Raw genomic sequence first — 20,865 nt, 5'->3', positions numbered from 1 at the left:
ATGACAGGCCTAATCTGCCAGCTCTGGGGCAGGATGCCCAGGGGCTGAGTTGAGGAGGGTCAGGTGGGACATCAGGCTCCAGGTTGGTGGCCCAGAGAGGGGTGCCCCGAAGGTGGGGGTGGCCTCAGGGTGACATGCAAGTTTCTCCCCCTCTGAGTGTTCTGTGAAGCTCCAATCCACATGGTTTCCACCTGGTTGGAGGCGAACTCCGGGGGTGTGGCTCTGACGTCCCCAAACTTGAGGACTTCAGGGCCAGGCCTCTGGGGACAGAAACCTAAAAACCCAATGGAGGGGTAAGGGTAAGGCCTAAGGGCATGGCAGGATTGATCAACTGGAGCTGCAGCGGCGGGCTCCACAGGGGACCCAGTCAAGGGAGGGGTAGGCCTCACATATTCCTGTCCTTGAGAGGGCTTTCTGGCATAGTTCGGGCCATGACCACTTGGGACCACTGGCAGGCCAGAATTCTCACTTGAAGGCTGGAGTCATTATAAGCGAATTTGCTGGGGGTCTCCAGCCAGTTCTCATGAGCTTTCTGCCCAAACTGATATCAATTTGGGCAGAAATTTTGAGAATTAGCTGGCATTCTGTGGTGATTCAGGCCACTGGCATGCCTCGTATTTGGAGCACTTTCATGCTAAGTGCATGTTGTGACGTCAGTGACCATGGGCTGAACCCATGCAGCTCTACGGTGGGCCCCCACTGAGGGGAGCTCTGAGGGGACAGAGCTGAAGGAGGGGGTCAGGCTGAGCGTCAGGGCCCAGGTTGGTAGCCCGAGGGGCTGCTGAAAGTAGGGAGTGGCCTTAGGGGCCTATGCAGGTTTTCCCAGCTCTGAGGGTTTTGTGCAGCTCTAAAAGACATGGTTTTCTCCTGGATGGCAGGCAGAGTTCTGGGGTATGGCTATAGAGTCCCCAATCTCGATGGCTTGGGGGCCAGGCCTCCAGGTACGGAAGGCTGAAAACCCAACAGTAGGGTTAGGGTTAGGGCCTAGGGGCATGGCGGACCCAATCTGAGCCCAGCGCTGAGTCAGTATGCCCAGGAAGCTGAGTTGAGAATGGGGGTCTGACAGTAGATTAGTCTCCAGGTTGGTGGCCACTGTATGGGTGCCCCTGAAGGTGGGGGTGGCCTCAGGGAGGCAGGCAGGTTTCTCCTGCTCTGAGGGTTCTGTGTGGTTCCAAATGGCATGGTTTCCTCCTGGTTGGCAGGTGACTTCTGGGGTTTGGCTCTGGGGTCCCCAATGCGGAGGGCTTGGGGGTCATGCCTCTGGGGATGGGGGCCTGAAAACCCAATGTAGGGTTAGGGCCTAGGGGCATGGTAGGCCTGATCTGCCAGCACTGAGGTGGGCTCCCCAGGGGGCTGGTAGAGGCAAGAGTTGGACTCAAGTGCACCTGGCACTGAAAGAGTTTTCTTAAAGGGTTTGGGTCGCCACCATTCAGGACCACTGACCAGGCCCCACTGTCTCCCCTGAAGGCCTGTGCTGCCAGAAATGAGTTTTCCAGGATCTTCAGCCAATTCTCACAAGCTTTCTGCCCAAATCAGTATCAATTTGGGCAGAAAGCTTGTGAGAATTGGCCAGCATTGTGCAGCGATTTGGGCCACATGCACACTGGGTGTTTGGAGTGTTTTCTCACTAGGTACACGTTGTCACCGTCAAGGACAAAGCACTGAGGCCACATGGCTTCCCCTGAGAACCTCCACTGAGGCTAGCTCCCCAGGGACAGAGTTGAGGAAGCAGGTCAGACTGAGTTTCAGGCCCTGGGTTTGTGACCGGGGTGGGGGGTGGCATCAAAGGTGGGGGGGTTGTGGGGGGTATGCAGGTTTCTCCAGCTCAGAGGGTTTTGTGCAGCTCCAAATGGCAGGGTTCCCTCCTGGGTGGCAGGCAGAGTCCTGGGGTGGGGCTCAAAAGTCTCCAAGCTTGAGGGCTTGGGGATTCTCCAATTATGAACATCCTACACCACAGTGGTGCACTTATTGCAATTGACCAACCTGAATTGACACAGCATAATCACCTGAAACCCATAGTTGATCTTAGGGTTCACTCTTGATGTGTACATTCTATGGGTTTGGATAGATGCATAATGAAATATTTCCACTATTATAGTATCATAGAGAGTAGTTTCCTGCCTTTAATATTTCTGTACTTACTTCTCCTGTTCATTTCTTCCTTTCCCCACACCCTGGAAACCCATATTTTTTTATCTTGAGATTTTTACCTTTTTTAAAATGTCATATAGTCAGAATCATGCAGTATGTAGCCTTTCAGATTTCCTTCTTTTCTTAATAATAGGCATTTAGGTTTCCATGTTTTCATGTCATGATGATTTTTCTTTTTGTGCTGGATACTATTTAATTCTGTGTATGTACAACAATCTTTCTGTTTACCAACTGGAAGATATCTTGTTTGCTTCCAAGTTTTGGGAACTAGGAATAAAGTTTCTATAAACATTTTTGTGTGGTTTGTAGTGTGGACATAGGTTTTCAAATTTAGGGAATAAATACCAATGAGAATGATTACAAGATTATATGATAAAAGTATGTTTGGTTTTGTAAGACCCACTAAATTATCTTCCATGTGGCTGTACCATTTTGTATCCCAACCATCAGTAAATGGGAGTTTTTGTTTCCCTACAGTCTACTAGCATTTGGCATTATCAGTGGTGTTTTGGACTTTAGCTATTATAATAGGTAATGTAGTAATATCTCATTATTGTTTTAATTTACATTGCCTTGATGATGTATTATATGGAGCAAAATTCCATATGCTTATTTGCCATATGTATATGTTTGATGAAATGTCTATTAAGATCTTTGGCTCAATCTGTAAATTGTATTAGTTTGTTATTATTAAGTTTTAAGTATTCTTCATATATTTTTATAGTGGTTCTATACCATATATGTCCATGCAAATATTTTCTTTCAGTGTGTAGTTTGTCTTCTCATTCTCCTGATATTTTCTTTCTCAGAGAAGAAATTTTTTTTTTTTAAAGATTTTTTATTTATTTGACAGAGAGAGATCACAAGTAGATGGAGAGGCAGGCAGAGAGAGAGAGAGAGGGAAGCAGGCTCACTGCTGAGCAGAGAGCCCGATGCGGGACTCGATCCCAGGACCCTGAGATCATGACCTGAGCCGAAGGCAGCGGCTTAACCCACTGAGCCACCCAGGCGCCCTCAGAGAAGAAATTTTTAATGTGAATAAAATTCAGCTTGTCAATGATTACTTTCATTGATTGTGCTTTAGATCATGTGTCAAAAAGTCATCATCATACTCAAAATCATCTGCATTTCCTCCTGTTTTATTCTAGGTGTTTTATTAAATTGTGCTTTGCATTTAGATCTATGATCATTTTGAGTTAATTTTATGAAGGTTATAAGGTCTATGTATAGGTTCCTTATTTCGGACAAAGGTATTCAGTTGTCCCAGCACATTTTGTTGAAAACATTATCTTTGCTCCACTGTATCTTTTTTTCTTTTGTTAAAGATCATGTGGCTATATTAATGTGGGTCTATTCCTGGACTCCACTCTGTTTCATTGATCTATTTGTCTATTTTTCATCAATACCATACTGTCTTGATATTATAGCTTTGCTCTAAGTCTTAAAGTCAAGAAGCATCAGGTCATTCCTCCAAATTTATTCTTCTCCTTCAATATCATGTAAATTATTCTGAGCCTTTTGCCTTTCCATATAAAATTTATAATCATTTTGTCTTTATAAAAAAATACTTGCTGGGATTTTGATAGGCATTGAATCTATAGATCAAATTGATAAGTACTGACATCTTGGCAATACTGAGTCTTCCTTTCTATGACTGTAGAATATTTTCCCATTTATTTAGTTTCTCTTTGATTCATTAATCAGTTCTATAGGTTTTTTTATATGGATAATGTACATATTTTGTTAGATTTATTTTTAAGTATTTCAGTTTTAATGGAATCATGTGTTTAATTTCAAATTCCAGTTGTTCATTGTTTTATAAAGGAAAGTAATTGGATTTTATAAATTAACCTGACATCCTGCAGCCTTCTATAATCATTTATTAATCTGAGAAGTTTGATATTTTTAAAAATATTCTGCATAGATGATTATGCCATTTGTGAACAAAGATGAATGGCGTCACAGGCATTTTAATTTCTGTTATAGTACTTTGGATTTTTAGCATTTTCTTTGTTATTTTCTTAGAATTTCTATTTCTCTCCTCCCATTGCTTATCTGTTCTTGCATACTGTCTATTTATCTATTAGAGTCCTTAGCGTATCAATCATAGTTGTTTTATTTATTTATCTCTCTCTTTTCACAAATCTTTGTTTGGAGGGCTGGCTTTTAATAGATCATAGCAAGGGAGCTGCCTTGCTACCTATGAAACCTTAACTCAGAAACAGCACATTTAAGAATGGTTTAAAACTAGGTTCCCACAAATGTGTGTTGCATGATGGGTGAGGGACAAACCCCTCCAGCTATGCCTCATTTCTTTGGACAAGGGACTCTTAGCACTAAACTCCAGTCCCATTACACAGCACGCCATACCTCTCCATGTAAAGAGTGCATGACAACCCACTGGTGGTGATGATGTAGACCAACAATTAAAGGTCAACCAAGGGCCGTGCCATGCTTCTGTATTATTCTGCCTGAGTGGGATTCTGACTTAGAGACATTCATTCATAACCTCTAATCATAGTTGTTTTAAATTTCTGTTCTGATCATTCCAACATTGCTGCCATGTCTTATTCTGATGCTTGTTCTCCATTTTCAAATTATATTTTGTTTTTTGAGATGTCTTAAATTTTTTCCTGATACCCAGACAAAACATACTGAGTGAAAGGAAATGTTGTAAATAGGCTTTAGTAATGTGATGATGTAGTGTTTGGGGAGAGGAAGCATTCTATGGTCCTATGATTATGTTTCAATCTTTGACTGAGTCTATGCCTCTGGACTGTAAACTTCTCAACTGTTTTTCTCTCTTTCTCATTGTCAGGTGGAAGAGAATGGCTAAAATGAACTGGAATTGGGCATTTCCCTTCTTCATGTCATTTAGGCTCTGATAATACCCCAGCAGGTTAGGTGCAGGTTAACTAGTTCCTCCTGAAGGTAGCACCTTAAGAAGAACAGAATGCTCTGGGATATTTCAAAATTATTTTTTCATCCTCCCTTGCTGGAAGCTCAAAGGGATGTTGCTATGATATTTACTGTGGGACTTTGTTCAAGCTCATGGTAGTATATCTCACAAAAGGGGGTAGAGTAGTTGGGTGGTGCTGAGATTGACCAGGTTCTTTTTGGAGTATTTTACTCTTAGGTTTGTCTACACCAAATCTCCAGCAATCAATCAATTCCAGTTCTGACTTTCCTACTTCAGTATTGGCTTTTGAATTGTTTTCCACACAAGTCGGATATGGTAAGAAATTATTCTTGGGTTCCCAAATCTTTGGGGGTAGCAGTTTACTCTGTTTCCTCATCTGTCTTTTAGACTGTAGAAGAGTTGTTCATTTTCTCTGACTTTCCGCTTTTTACTTGATAAGACAGAATAGTGACTTGCAAGCTTCTTATATCTGAGAACAGAAACAAGAATAGAGTTTCTCTCTTCTTTCCTTCTTTGTTAGAATTTTCATCTCTCTGCCTATATTACCCATATGGTCTTGTTTGTTGTCCACATTTCCATTAAAGTACTTAACATGTTAATCATAATTTTTAAAAAAATCCCTGGTCTGACAATTTTAACATTCCTGCCATATCTGATTCTGGTTTCCATTTTATTCACTCTTTTCGACAATTGTCTTATCTGATAATTCTAACATTCCTGACATATCTGACTTTGGTTTTCATTTTGTTCAGTCTTTTTGAAAATTTATATATATATATATGTATATACATACATATATATACATACATACATATATATATATATATACATACATATATATATATATATACATACATATATATATATTTGCCTATTAGTATGCCATCTTATTTTTTCATGAAAATTGTAAATGACATTTTGGGGAAAAATAACATTAAACAGGCTATAGTGCCATCTCACATCTGTCAGAATAGCTAAATTCAACAACGGAAGAAACAACAAGTGTTGGCAAGGGTGTGGAGAAAGGGGAAGCCTCCCACACTTTTGGCAGGAATGTAAACTGGTGCAACCACTCTGGAGAACAGTTTTGAGGTTCCTCAAAAAGTTAAAAATAGAACTGCCCTATGATCCAACAATTGTACTACTAGTTATTTACCCAAAGGATACAAAAATGCTAATTCAAAAGGATATGTGCACCCCAGTGTTTACAGCAGCATTATCTACAATGGCCAAATTATGGAAACAGTCCAAATGTCCATCAGCTGATGAATAGATAAAGATGTGGTGTGAAATATATATTATATAAAGATGTGGTGTGTAATATATATATGTATATATGTAATATATACAGATATATACAGATATATACAGATGTAATATAGATATATTCTATAATGTATGTATACATTATGTATAATACATAATGTATATAATGTATATATATTCTGTCTATATATTCTGTCTTAATATATACAGATGTAATATATGTAATATATACATATATATATTACACACCACATCTTTATATAATATTTCATTTTATACATATATATAATGGAATATTACTCATCCATCAAAAAGAATGAAATCTTGTCACTTGAAATGACATGGATGGAGCTAGAGAGTATTATGCTCAGCAAAATAAGTCAGCCAGAGAAAGACAGATACCATATGATTTAATTCATATGTGGAATTTAAGAAATAAAAATTATCATAGGGAAAATAAAAGAGAGATGCAAAGCAGGAGACAGACTCTCAACTACAGAGAACAAACTGATGGCTACCAGAGGGGAGATGGGTGAGGGTTAAATAGGTGATGGAGATTAAGGAGTACACTTTTCATGATGAGTATTGGGTGTTGTCTGGAAGTGTTGGATCACCTGAAACTAGTATCACATGTATGTTAACCAACTGAAATTTAAATAAAAACTTAAAAGAAAAAAAGGCCATGGTAATGTAGTGAAATGGGTAATCATTCTACAGTCCTATGATTTGGTCTCAAACTTTTGGTGAGCCTATGACCTGAATTGTAAACTTCATCAGTGCCTCTCTGGGTTTTTCCCCTGTTAGGTAGAACAGAATGGCAAGAGGGGACTGAAGTTGGACATTTTTTTTTTCCACTTTGTGTAACATTAGAGCCAGATGGGCTTGGGTATTACCCTGCCTCACCTAGGTTAGATTCTGATACAATCCAAGATGGTTAGGCTTGGATAACATAGTTTCTCTTGGAGGGCAGGTCTTGTTAAGAACAGAATGCTCTAGGGGCACCTGGGTGGCTCAGTGGGTTAAAGCCTCTGCCTTGGGCTCAAGTTGTGATTTCAGGGTCCTGGGATTGAGCCCCGCATTGGGCTCTCTGCTCAGCTAGGAGCCTGCTTCCTCCTCTCTCTCCGTCTGCTTCTCTGTCTACTTGTGATCTCTGTCTGTCAAAAAACAAAAAACAAAACAAACAAACAAAAATCCAGAATGCTCTAGCACATTTCTAATGGTTCCTTTTCCCTCACCTTGCCATATGCATAAGTGTATTCTTCTGTATTTATTGCAGTATGTATAGTACTCCTTTAGGTAAACATCATGAAGTTTGGGACCCTCGGATCCCTTTGGAGCTTTAAATTCTCAGACTTATTCTCACTGAGCCTCTAGAAATTTGTCAGTCAGTTAGCTTTCCCCACCCAAACAGTGTTTACTGCGGAGATTGTGACATTTGTTAGTTGTGAACTTTATATATACAATTGTTTGTCTCTCCAATTTTGGGATCCTGGGACCTCACTTCTGACAGAAATAAAATAAGTTGTTGATTTTTCAGTTTGTTTGTTTAGCTTTTTACTTGTTAAGATGGAATTATAACTTCTAAGCTCCTTAGCTGCTTGACCAAAAACAAAAAAAGTCAGATAGTTTATTTGTAAAGTTGGGAGAAATAACAGCCTATTTGAACATTGTAGAAAAAACACAGTAGAGAGAGAAAATTTGATGATTCAAGATAAGCCTTAAACTAAATAACTGAGTAAGTGATGCAAGGTGAATCTAAGGAACAAGTTGGATTAATTGATTAGTAATCTGAATTGAATCTTTTGGAGTTTTCAAAGTATTAACTTCTCAGACAATGCATTTAGAATAATTCATACTGGAATTTAAATGCTGAATTTGACTATAGATCTTACGTTCTTTACATAAAAGAATGGTTGCTTTGAAATTATCTTAACAAATATAATTATTTTCTTTCCCTATAATAGCAAGCTATTTTTTTTTACTCAAAATATTTTCTGCTCCTAGAGAAATAAAATTTTAAAATATATTTGCAATTTTTTTAATGGATAATTTTATTATAGAGTTAAGGTTGCTATTTAAAAATTCATCTGATGACTCATTGCTACCTTTAGCATTTTTTTTTTCATCTTTGAGATTTCCAGCTTGATTTATTAAGGAACATTCACTCACATAATTAAACTCAATACTTTTAAGATTAATTGGGTTTTATGTGTTTTTAAAGTTCTCTCTTCTCCAATTTATTATTTCTTAGAAAAAATATCTAACTAAATTAAGGATAATGGAAAAATATTTATGTGAAAACTATTATTTGTGACAAATAATGTGAGGAATAATCAAATACTACAGTGAATTTCTTTTTTATAAGTTTGATGCTATAATTACTTGGGAGAAATAAAACCAAATAATATTTTTACTTTAAAGTTGACTTGTCTCTGGAGTACAGATGGTAAGAATTTTCAAAGCCATCCTGTAGAAAACTATTAAAATAATTAGTAGAGAGTGAAACAATAATCAAAGAGGATAAATAAATGTACATTTTTAATAATATTGATCCTTATCATGTTTTAGATTTCTGCTCTTGGAATGGTTTCTTTTGCCCTTGTGAAAAATAAAATGGATATTTTTATTGATTTATGGAATCATTCAAAAGTAGTGAATTGTATATTTCCTATATTTCAGGCAATTTTATACCATGTACAAAATGGATAAGAAGTGACCTCTGCCTTCCTAAACCTCATATAAGGGCTTGTCTTTCAAATTTCTGTATTTCTAAAACATAATTCTTACTATTGGTGTTTGTGTCTTGATCAACTGTCACGCTGAAAATGATTTTTAAAGCTGAAAATTAGTTCTGAAGATATGTTCTAAAGGATTAGAGAGCTGCCACTGGAGTGTGGAATTAGGGTCCAAGATCCATGGGAGAAGAGCACATTGCTTCCCAGAGGTGTTGGCAACTTTGTCAGCTGTGTGAGGAGCTAATAACCTGAGCAGAGCTTTTGACAGGCTGAGAAACACAAATCGAAATTTTGAGTTTACTAAGGAGTAAGGTCTATGGAAAACACTTAACATTTTTGTTGGTCCCCTAGAAGTAGAGATGAACTGGAGATAGAATAAATTTTCAGGGTTAAAAGTCCAGATATAAGTTATTTCAACTTCTTCCTGAATTAAAGTAATCAGGCAAAACTAGTGTCTCCAAACTAGATACTTTTAGAAGAAAAGAAAAATGATAGTGGGGCACAAATAGTATGCCAAGTTTCAGTTATCCATAAAACTTTTCAAGAAAACATCCAGTACACAAACAAAACTTATCAGTAAAATGAAAGGATGAGCCATGACAGAGTAACAAAAGGAAAAAAAGAGAGTAGAGGCATGGATTTCTTAGGATTATCAGATACTTCAAGGTATTATTACACTAAAGTGATGAAATACAAAATTGAAATTTTAAGAAAGAACGAGAAATTCTAAAAACAAATGACCTTCAAAGTGAAAAAAATACATGGGTGCCTGGGTGGTTCAGTGGGTTAAAGCCTCTGCCTTCGGCTCAGGTCATGATCTCAGGGTCCTGGGATTCCTGCTTCCCTTCTTCTCTTTCTGCCTGCCTCTCTGTCTGCTTGTGATCTCTCTCTCATCAAGTAAATAAATAAAACCTTTAAAAAAAAGTGAAAAAATACAATAACACAAAATCAATGATGCAAACAGAATTTTTATTTCTTGGGATGTAAATAGTTATGTTTATTTTTTACTCTTATGATAAGAGAAAAAAATAAGATAAACAAAATGGTGGATGCATAAAAGGCTTGATATGCTTATTTTTTAAAAAGACTTTTTAAAAGTTTATTCATTAGAGACAGAGATTGAGAGCACAAGCAGGGGGAAGGATAACAGGGAGAGGGAGAAGCAGACTCTTCGTTGAGCAGGAAGCTCAAATGGGCTTAATGCGGGACTCTGGGATAATGGGATCATGACCTGAGATGAAGACAGACACTTAACTGACTGAACTACCCAGGATCCCTCCTGGTGTATGAATTTGAAGTGGGCAGAGCCTTTCATAGATGAGTAGCAAGCTATTGTAGCTCAGATACTGGTCTGTGTGTTGGCAAAACAAGGTGGGTTTTTTGTTTGTTTGCTTGTTTTTGTTTTCGTTTTTGCCAAACACTACAATAGTTCATTTCATCTAGAAGGGACAAGTGAGATATAAAGTCATACTGGGACACGCTGAAATGGAACAACCACAGATGCAACAATACTTTGCATGACATAGCAATCCTTCATGCCCTTTTAAAATTTTGCCTAGAGGGTTGCTGGGGGGAGGGGGTTTGGGAGAAGGGGGTGGGATTATGGACATTGGGGAGGGTATGTGCTTTGGTGAGTGCTGTGAAGTGTGTAAACCTGGTGATTCACAGACCTGTACCCCTGGGGATAGAGTATTATGCCTCCATCAGAAAGGATGAATACCCAACTTTTGTAGCAACATGGACGGGACTGGAAGAGATTATGCTGAGTGAAATAAGTCAAGCAGAGAGAGTCAATTATCATATGGTTTCACTTATTTGTGGAGCATAACAAATAGCATGGAGGACATGGGGACTTAGAGTGGAGAAGGGAGTTGGGGGAAATTGGAAGGGGAGGTGAACCATGAGAGACTATGGACTCTGAAAAACAATCTGAGGGTTTTGAAGGGACGGGGGGTGGGAGGTTGGGGTACCAGGTGGTGGGTATTATAGAGGGCACGGATTGCATGGAGCACGGGGTGTGGTGCAAAAATAATGAATACTGTTATGCTGGAAATTAAAAAAAAAAAAAAAATTTTTGCCTAGATAATGAATGACACTGAGAAGCAGAAATTGCCCATAGGGTGTTGCATATTCATATCATGCCTGGAATGTCTGAATATAAAGATCTTATGAAAGGCCAACTCACTCCAGGCATCAACATCAAACATTTGAGTATATATACCTTTAGGCAGTTACAATCAAAACAGTGTAATTTTATGAATTTGATGAAAAATATATCCACAAATCCAAGAAGCTCAGTGAATCCTGAACACTATAAAAAAAAAAAAACTCAAGAAAACAAAACAATATATTTAAAATACTAAAATAAAATGTCAACCTAAAATTCTAGATACAACAAAAGATGTTTAAATTTGTGATAGAATCATGATTTTTTCAAACAAAGGCTGTGAGTATTACTACTAGCAAAATGTATTATAAGAAATATTAGGAAAAAATAAGATAAAATTCCTTGGGCCAAAGAGAAAGCATAGCAGTAGGAAACTAAGGTATTTGGGAAACACTAAACATCATCAGAAGTATTACATAGAGGGTGCCTGGGTGGCTCAGTGGGTTAAGCCACTGTCTTCAGCTCAGGTCATGATCTCAGGGTCCTGGGATCGAGCCCCGCATCGGGCTCTCTGCTTGGCGGGGAGCCTGCTTCCTCCTCTCTCTCTCTCTGCCTGCCTCTTTGCCTACTTGTGATCTCTCTCTGTCAAATAAATAAAATCTTAAAAAAAAAAAAGAAATTGTTTTAAAAAAAGTATTGCATAGAAAGTAAATATGAAAGACTCATTAAATAATTTTTCTAGATTTTGAAATATATTTGCTAGTTCAAAATTGAGATCTCCTTCCAACAGCCTCTCAGTTTGTCAGTGTTGTCAGTGAGCCACTTCGAACCTCAAGCCTACAGCCCCAGTCAAGTCTTCAGATAACTGTAGTCCCAGCTAGTATCTGGGATAATATCTCATGAGATGACCCAAATTAGAACCACCTACTCAGTTTGTTCCAAATTCCCAACAAACAGAAACCATCAGAGATAAAATGATGATGGTGGTTTTCAGTTTCTATTGTGATATGTTATTCAGTAATTTATAACTAACACATGTGTCTTTGGCTGACAATAACTTTTATTTTGTCTTTCAAGTTTCACTCTTTATTTTTCTTGTTTTACCACTCAAGCTAGGAACTGTTTTACAATATTGAATATGTTGCAATAAAAGAAAACTTGTCCTATTCCTAATTTTAAGAATAAGTCATTTCACCATGAATTATGATGTTTCCTGTAAAGTATAGTATACATATTTTATTGTATCATGGAATTTTTTTCAATGACTGTTTGCTTAGAGGTTTTTTTTAAATAAGTAAATGTTAAATTATCCTTTTTTCCCATCTTTTAAATGTTCATTTATTTTTTACTTATAAAGGTAAATGTCATGGATTTTCTTTTTCTTTTGTTTTAGTCTTATTTATTTATTTGACAGACACACAGAAAGCACAAACATGGGAAGTGGTAGGCAGAGGGAGAAGCAGGGTCCCTGCTGAGTAAGGATCCCAACTTGGGACTCAATCCCAGGACCCTGGGATCATGACCTGCACTGTAGGCAGACACTTAACTGAATGACCAACCCAGGTGCCCCTGGATTTTCAAATATGATACTATCATTGCATCCCTAGCATAACCCCACTTAAAGTGAATTGACCTTTCTATACATTGTTGCAGTTAAATTTGAAAAACTGTGTAGAAATTTTGCATCTATGGCTATATGAATGACTGGTCAATGATTTCCTTTCCTCCATTGTCAGTTGTTATCAAGATTTTCTGGCCCTCAGGGCACCTGGGTGGTTCAGAAAGTTAAGTGTCTGCCTTCAGCTCAGGTCATGATCTTAGGGTTCCTGGTATCAAACCCCACATGGGGCTGCCTGCTCAGCAAGGAGTCTGTTTCTCTCTGTCTCTGCCCCTCTCACTTGCTCATGCTCTCTCTCTCACACTCTCTTTCTCAAATAAATATATAAATAAACTTCTAAAATTAAAAAAAAAGAAAAAGAAGATTTTCTGGCCCCACAAATTGGTATAAGAAGTGGGCCAAATATGTATATTGTAGAGGATTAGTGTTATTCTTTCTTAAATGTTTAATAGAATGTACTGGTGAAGCCATCTGAGCCTTGAGTGGTTTTTGTTTGTTTGTTTTTGTTTTTTGTTTTGTTTTTGTTTTGTTTTGCTTTGTTTGTTTTTTTGATGGAAGATGTCTAACTGGAATTACCCAATATTCATGTTAATTCAGTGTGGGTCTGCTCTGGTTAATTCATTAAGTTTTCTCTTAAACCTTTATTTTTCCCTTTGTAAGTATATGGCATTGGATAAAGAATTTGAGCTTGGCAATAGTTTTATTTCAGTGCTGGAAAAAGCTCTGAGACTGAAATAAAAGATTAGTGGCAAATAAATCCTGTTTGGGGAGAAACTTCCCCCTTGGGAAGATAAAGAAAATGAAGTCACATGTATAGTGAACCAAGATTTCAAATAGCCAAATTCTTGGGCAGAGGACAGACATTGTAATAAGATAAAATTAAAGGTAGGAAAAAACACTCTTGTTCTTACTTTAAAGACAAGGAAAATAACATCAGAGTAATAAGATGACATTTTAGAATTAATATAGCTTGTTGAGAACAAAGTCTAAACATGAACTCACATCCTTAATTCATAATCTGAATTGAAAATAATTCACTATACCATTGTGTTTAAGATGAGTCAGCCAGCAAAGTGGGGATAGCAGACGTGACTATTGTAGAGAAAAAAATAAAAATCAATCAAGGGGACTTAGTGCTGGGAGCTCTTAGTAATATGTCTATTCAAGTTTCTTATGAGGATATATATATATATATAGATATATTTTTATATATATATCAAGGTAGGTTTTATGTGCATGGCCCCATATCTTATATCTTTTAAAATAACTCTGTAATAAAAATTAACATTTTGTACTAGCAGACTAATGCAGTGTGTTAATTACAAATGAGTACCATATGGTACTGAGCTGTGTTTTGGAGGTTAACACCACTGGTCATATTAACACACTGCCAAAACAAAAGCATATTAAAATTGAATTACTCCAAAACATTTAAAAAATAAAAATCAATTACTCCAATTCTAACAAATGCAAAGGAACTCAAGTAGTTGGACATTAATGATTGTTCTTTTTAAATGTTTTCAATATATTTCTCAAGTTTAATTTTTTGAGAGAGAGAGGAGAGAACAAGCACAAGGGAGCAGATGGACAGAGAGAGAGAGAGTATCAAGCAGACTCAGTGCTCAGTGCAGGGTCCCATGAGCGGCTCAGTCCCATGACCCTGAGATCATCACCTGAGCTGAAACCAAGAGTTGGATGTTAACCAACACCACCATCCAAGCGCCACGAATTGCTTTCAATATTAAGCAACATATTGGGCAATCATTTTTTTTAACAGCTCTACCACAATGATTTGAGCTCTCTTAGCAGCCATTATGTGTCAAAATTACCATAAAAGAAAAGAATACTTTGGTGTGTGAAGTTTTAGGAAGTGAACTGAGGTTCACTGGCATTAGCACCGCAATATGTTTGTCAACAACACCGTGTATGTCATTTGAATGGTGAGTGCTATGGACTGAGTTGTGTTCATCCCAAAATTTATATGTTAAAGCCATAAGCCCCCATGGAACTAGATTGGAGAGGGACTCTGAGAAAGTGAATACAGTTAATGAGGTCATAGGAGGGGATCCCTAATTTAACACAGCTGGTGCCTTTATAAGAGAAAGAGATACTAGAGTTCTCGCCCTCTACCATGTGAGGACATAGTAAAGAGGAAGAGAGTCTTTACTAACCAATCATGCTGGCACCATGATCTCAGACTTCTAGACCTTGGAACTATGAGAAAATAAATTTCTGTTGTTTAAGCCACCTGTCTATGATTTTACTATAACAGCCCGAACTGGCTAATATAATGAAGTATGCATTATGTTATCTGATGTGATTGAAATGTGACTCCCTAAATATACTCTCTGTCAATCATTCCAGTTATGATCCTAAGTATAAGCTATATCTTTCCCTTTAATAATTATAAATTATATTTTATGTGTGTATGCATGCATTGATTTTAAATCATGTGGACAATTAATGAAACTAAGGAATATTTCTTTGTAAATGGAGCACATTTCTATGCTTTAAAAATAGCTAAAGTAAAATTAATAATATGTATTGATAAAAATATTTTTTCATGGTATTTCTATTGTATTGACTTGATTGTCTTTAGAGGTTTAGAATATTTTGCATTAAAGTTGATTTTCTGTCCTAGTGGTCATTTGCTTTGATGCATATATTTTCTTGGAAGAAATAACATGACATATTTCATTTCTAATTTTTCAATTACTGTATATTTAGGGATTTTTCAAGCCTAGTTTTATGTAATGAATTATCCATTCTGAAATGACTACAAATTTCATAATCTTAGATAATATTTAATTAGATCTTGTTAGTTTATCAACTCAGAAGGTATTGAGTGCCCACAAAACTTATAAAAGAGACTTAGAAAAGCAACCTAAATAACTTCCCTGAAAATATTAACATAGGGCACAGGATTTTTTTTAACATTTTATTTATTTATTTGACAGAGAGATTTAGAGAGTGAGTGTACAAACAAAGGGAATAGCAGGTAAATGAAGTATGCTCCCCGCTAAGCAGGGAGTCCTATCCAGGGATTGATATCAGAACCCTGGGATCATGACCTGAACTGAAGGCAGACGCTTAACACACTGAGCCACCCAGATGCCCCAAAGCACATGATTAAACACTGTCCTATGTAATATAGATATCTTATTAATATCATCTATGTATCACTTCTAAATAATCCCTATTCATATACATAGTTTTAAAGACATCCTTGATATTGAGAAGGAAATAGTAAAAGAAAAGATAAATGCAACATAGAGTGAAGTATAAACCTGTTATTCAGTTTCCAGGGCTTGCTAACTGGACAGTAAGGGTCTTCTGCTTGTAGCAAATTGTTTATATGGTTCTTCCTTATAAAGGTTGGAACCTGCAGTGAGAATTGTCAGAACACAATATAATGAGTTGGATCTCAGAAGGACAAAAGGAAAAAAACAGAGAAACAAATAATGATAACATTAAAGTCACAACAAATACCTTAGTAAACAAGGAAAGAAAGTTCAGTGAGTACTTTTTTCTACCAGTACCACCAGCTGGGAGAGGTGGTCTCTGTTCCAGGAAGCCCACACTATATAACTGTTTTCTAAATAAAAATTAATGTATGTACTAAAAATATTACAGTAAGCAATTCATTTTCAAGTCTCTAGGGGTGGTTACTCTGATGTATTTCAGAAGTTGTGTTATGATTTAACTATAATTTTTTAATATTTAGATGGAATTGTTTTCAAAGCAAGACACTCAAGCTATACAAGATCATTTAAAATTAATAAATTATAGGCTAAAAATCAGTGTTTGCTGAACTTAAAAAATGTGTTTTTCTAAGAAATGGCAATAGTAAATGGACTTACTTTAATATTGTACTGAGTTACCCCTAAAAATTCCACTTAGTGCTTGGACCAAGTTCAAATATTCCTTTTAACTACATATAGTTTAAAAATTTTATGCAAGTTTTCACATTTCATGCAGTCCAGAAAGAGCAGCATAACATGTTATAAATGTGAAATACTTTTTTAAAATTAGATGGAGCTCCTCGGGGGCTCAGTGGGCTTAGTGTCTACCTTTGGTTCAGTTCATGATCTCAGGGTCCTGGGATTGAGCCCTGCATCCCATCAGGCTGCAGTGAGGAGATTGCGTCTCTCTCTCCCCCTGTCTGTGTGTGCACTCTCTTTCTGACAAATAAATAAATAAAATCTTAAAAAAAATAAAGTAAATTAAATATACTATTTTGAATAAATATTAACTAAATCAGGGTGAAAATAATAGTATAAGTAAACCAGAAGGCAGACTAGGTGAATCATGTAAATTTTGGTAATTTTAATCATATATGGTTGAATATTATGGACGGACTGAATTGTGTTCCCCCCAAATTATATGTTGTAGCCTTAACCTCTGATGTGACTATGTTCTGATAGATAGGGCCTTTAGGGTGATAAATAAGGTTAAATGAAGTCATGGGGGGTGGCTAATATGATAGGATGGGTGTCCTTATTTGAAGAGAAAGGGACACCAGAGCTTTCTCTCTGCACATGTGCACAGAATAGAGGCCATTTAAGGACACAGAAAGAAGGCAGCTGTCTGTACCAGGAAAAGAGAAATCACCAGATACTAACCCTGCCAGCACCTTGATCATGGATTTCTAGCCTCCAGACTGTGAGAAAATTAATTTCTTGATTTAAGCCACTCAAACTGTGGTATTTTATTATGGCAGCCCTAGCCAACTGATAAGAGTATATTAATCACAAATGAGTATCATATGGTACTGAGCTGCATTTAGGAGGTTAGCACCGTCAGTCTAGCTATTATCAATCCTGCTATCTGTGAGATAATGCCTCGAGACAAAAGTTGATCACAGTACTACAGCGGCTTGGAGAGTGAAAGATTCATGAATGGGTGTTTCAAGCAGAAACTGTGCTTTCTTCTGTGTGTTTATCAAAACCATCTCCTTTAGGGATCTTGTTCCAGGAATAGAAAAAGCACATTCACAAAGCAGTGGGTGTTAGTTACAGCTTTTTTTAAGTGGGTCTCAGAAATAACAGCTAGGTGGTGTTGGAGGAGCTACTACATGGCCCTTAAAATTTGGGGAGTAAATGGTCACTGTGTTTCATAAAAATGTGTCTCTCTTTATAATTTAAAAGGTTAGTCAATGAAAATGTGACATTGCCATACCTTGTGTTCAGCAAAAACGTACTGATTACCAAAGCAAGTTATAGAGTAAGCACATAGATCAGCAAGCACCTTGGTATACTTTTTTTTCTTTATTAACCAGTGACTCTAATTCTGGATCACATCCAGATTTTTTTTTCATTTATTTATTTTCAGCATAACAGTATCATTTTTTTTCACCACACCCAGTGCTCCATGCAGTCCGTGCCCTCTATAATACCCACCACCTGGTACCCCGACCTCCCACTCCCCTGCCACTTCAAACCCCTCAGATTGTTTTTCAGAGTCTATAGTCTCTCATGATTCACCTCCCCTTCCAATTTACCCCAACCCCCTTCTCTCTAACCCACCATGTCCTCCATGCTTTTTGTTATGCTCCACAAATAAGTGAAACCATATGATAATTGACTCTCTCTGCTTGACTTATTTCACTCAGCATAATCTCTTCCAGTCCCGTCCATGTTGCTACAAAAGTTGGGTACTCGTCCTTTCTGATGGAGGCATAATACTCCATAGTGTATATGGACGACATCTTCCTTATCCATTCATCTGTTGAAGTGCATCTTGGTTCTTTCCACAGTTTGGTGACCGTGGCCATTGCTGCTATAAACATTGGGGTACAGATGGCCTTTCTTTTCACTACATCTGTATCTTTTGGGTAAATACCCAGGAGTGCAATGGCAGGGTCCTAGGGAAGTTTTATTTTTAATTTCTTGAGGAATCTCCACACTGTTCTCCAAAGAGGCTGTACCAACTTGCATTCCCATCAACAGTGGAAGAGGATTCCCCTTCCTCCACATCCTCTCCAACACATGTTGTTTCCTGTCTTGCTAATTTTGGCCATTCTAACTGGTGTAAGGTGGTATCTGAATGTAGTTTTAATTTGAATATCCCTGATGGCTAGTGATGATGAACATTTTTTCATGTGTCTGATATCCATTTGTATATCTTCATTGGAGAAGTGTCTGTCCATATCTTCTACCCATTTTTTGATATGATTGTCTGTTTTGTGTGTGTTGAGTTTGAGGAGGTCATTATAGATCCTGAATATCAACCTTTTGTCTGTACTGTCATTTGCAAATATCTTCTCCCATTCCGTGGGTTGCCTCTTTGTTTTCTTGACTGTTTCCTTTGCTGTGCAGAAGCTTTTGATTTTGATGAAGTCCCAAAAGTTCATCTTCGCTTTTGTTTCCCTTGCCTTGGGGGACATATCTTGAAAGAAGTTGTTGTGGCTGATATCGAAGAGGTTACTGCCTATATTCTCCTCTAGGGTTCTGATGGATTCCTGTCTCACATTGAGGTCTTTTATCCATTTCGAGTTTATATTTGTGTACGGTGTAAGAGAATGGTTGAGTTTCATTCTTCTACATATAGCTGCCCAGTTTTCCCAGCACCATTTATTGAAGAGACTGTCTTTTTTCCACTGTATATTTTTTCCTGTTTTGTCGAAGATTATTTGACCATAGAGTTGAGGGCCCATATCTGGCCTCTCTTCTCTGTTCCACTGGTCTATGTGTCTGTTTTTATGCCAGTACCATGCTGTCTTGGTGATCACAGCTTTGTAGTAAAGCTTGAAATCAGGTAACGTGATGCCCCCAGTTTTATTTTGGTTTTTCAACATTTCCTTAGTGATTCAGGGTCTCTTTTGATTCCATACAAATTTTAGGATTATTTGCTCCAGCTCTTTGAAGAATACTGGTGGAATTTTGATCGGAATAGCATTAAAAGTATAGATTGCTCTAGGCAGTATAGATATTTTAACAATGTTTATTCTTCCAATCCAAGAGCATGGAATGGTCTTCCATCTTTTTGTGTCTTCTTCAATTTCTTTCATGAGTGTTCTGTAGTTCCTTGAGTACAGATCCTTTACCTCTTTGGTTAAGTTTATTCCCAGGTATCTTATGGTTCTTGGTGCTATAGTAAATGGAATCGATTCTCTAATTTCCCTTTCATTGTTAGTGTATAAGAAAGATTCTCAACAAGATCCTAGCAAACAGGATCCAACAGCACATTAAAAAGATTATCCACCATGACCAGGGATTCATCCCTGGGCTACAAGGATGGTTCAACATTCGCAAATCAATCAATGTGATAGAACAAATTAATAAGAGAAGAGAGAAGAGCCACGTGGTCCTCTCAATTGATGCAGAAAAAGCATTTGACAAAATCCAGCATCCATTCCTGATTAAAACACTTCAAAGTATAGGGATAGAGGGAACATTTCTGAACTTCATACAATCTATCTATGAAAGACCCACAGCAAATATCATCCTCAATGGGAAAAAGCTTGCATCCTTCCTGTTGAGATCAGGAACACGACAAGGATGCCCACTCTCACCACTCTTGTTCAACATAGTTTTAGAAGTCCTAGCAACAGCAATCAGACAACAAAGGGAAATATAAGGTATCCAAATTGGTAATGAAGAAGTTAAACTCTCTCTTTGTAGATGACATGATTCTTTATATGGAAAACCCAAAAGACTCCACCCCCAAACTACTAGAACTCATACAGCAATTCAGCAACATGGCAGGATACAAAGTCACATCCAGATTTTAACAGAGCACTGACTAAATATGGAACTTGCCCTCCATTATGTCCCTGACATTCCCAGAGAAATTCGTCTTGTTGTATGGACTGAGTTTCAAAGTACTCCAAACAAAAAGGGTATTGATAATGTCCAAATGAAAGAACTACATGTGTTTTGTTTGTTAAAGTCATAAATAATTTCATGCATGGATAAATTCATAAAGATAATGGGGAGCACATAAGCAAATGCAGAAGGGAATATATAAATGGTATTTATTTAGAGTTTAATGTATGTATAAATGTTGTGTATGTTATGAATATATACAAATGTAATGCCTGTTACAGGAAATTTATAAAGCAATCCAA

Source organism: Mustela erminea, chromosome 2 (genome assembly GCF_009829155.1).
Source record: "Mustela erminea isolate mMusErm1 chromosome 2, mMusErm1.Pri, whole genome shotgun sequence".
NCBI classification, from domain to species: Eukaryota; Metazoa; Chordata; class Mammalia; order Carnivora; family Mustelidae; genus Mustela; species Mustela erminea.
Note: the sequence above shows the minus strand (reverse complement) of the source record.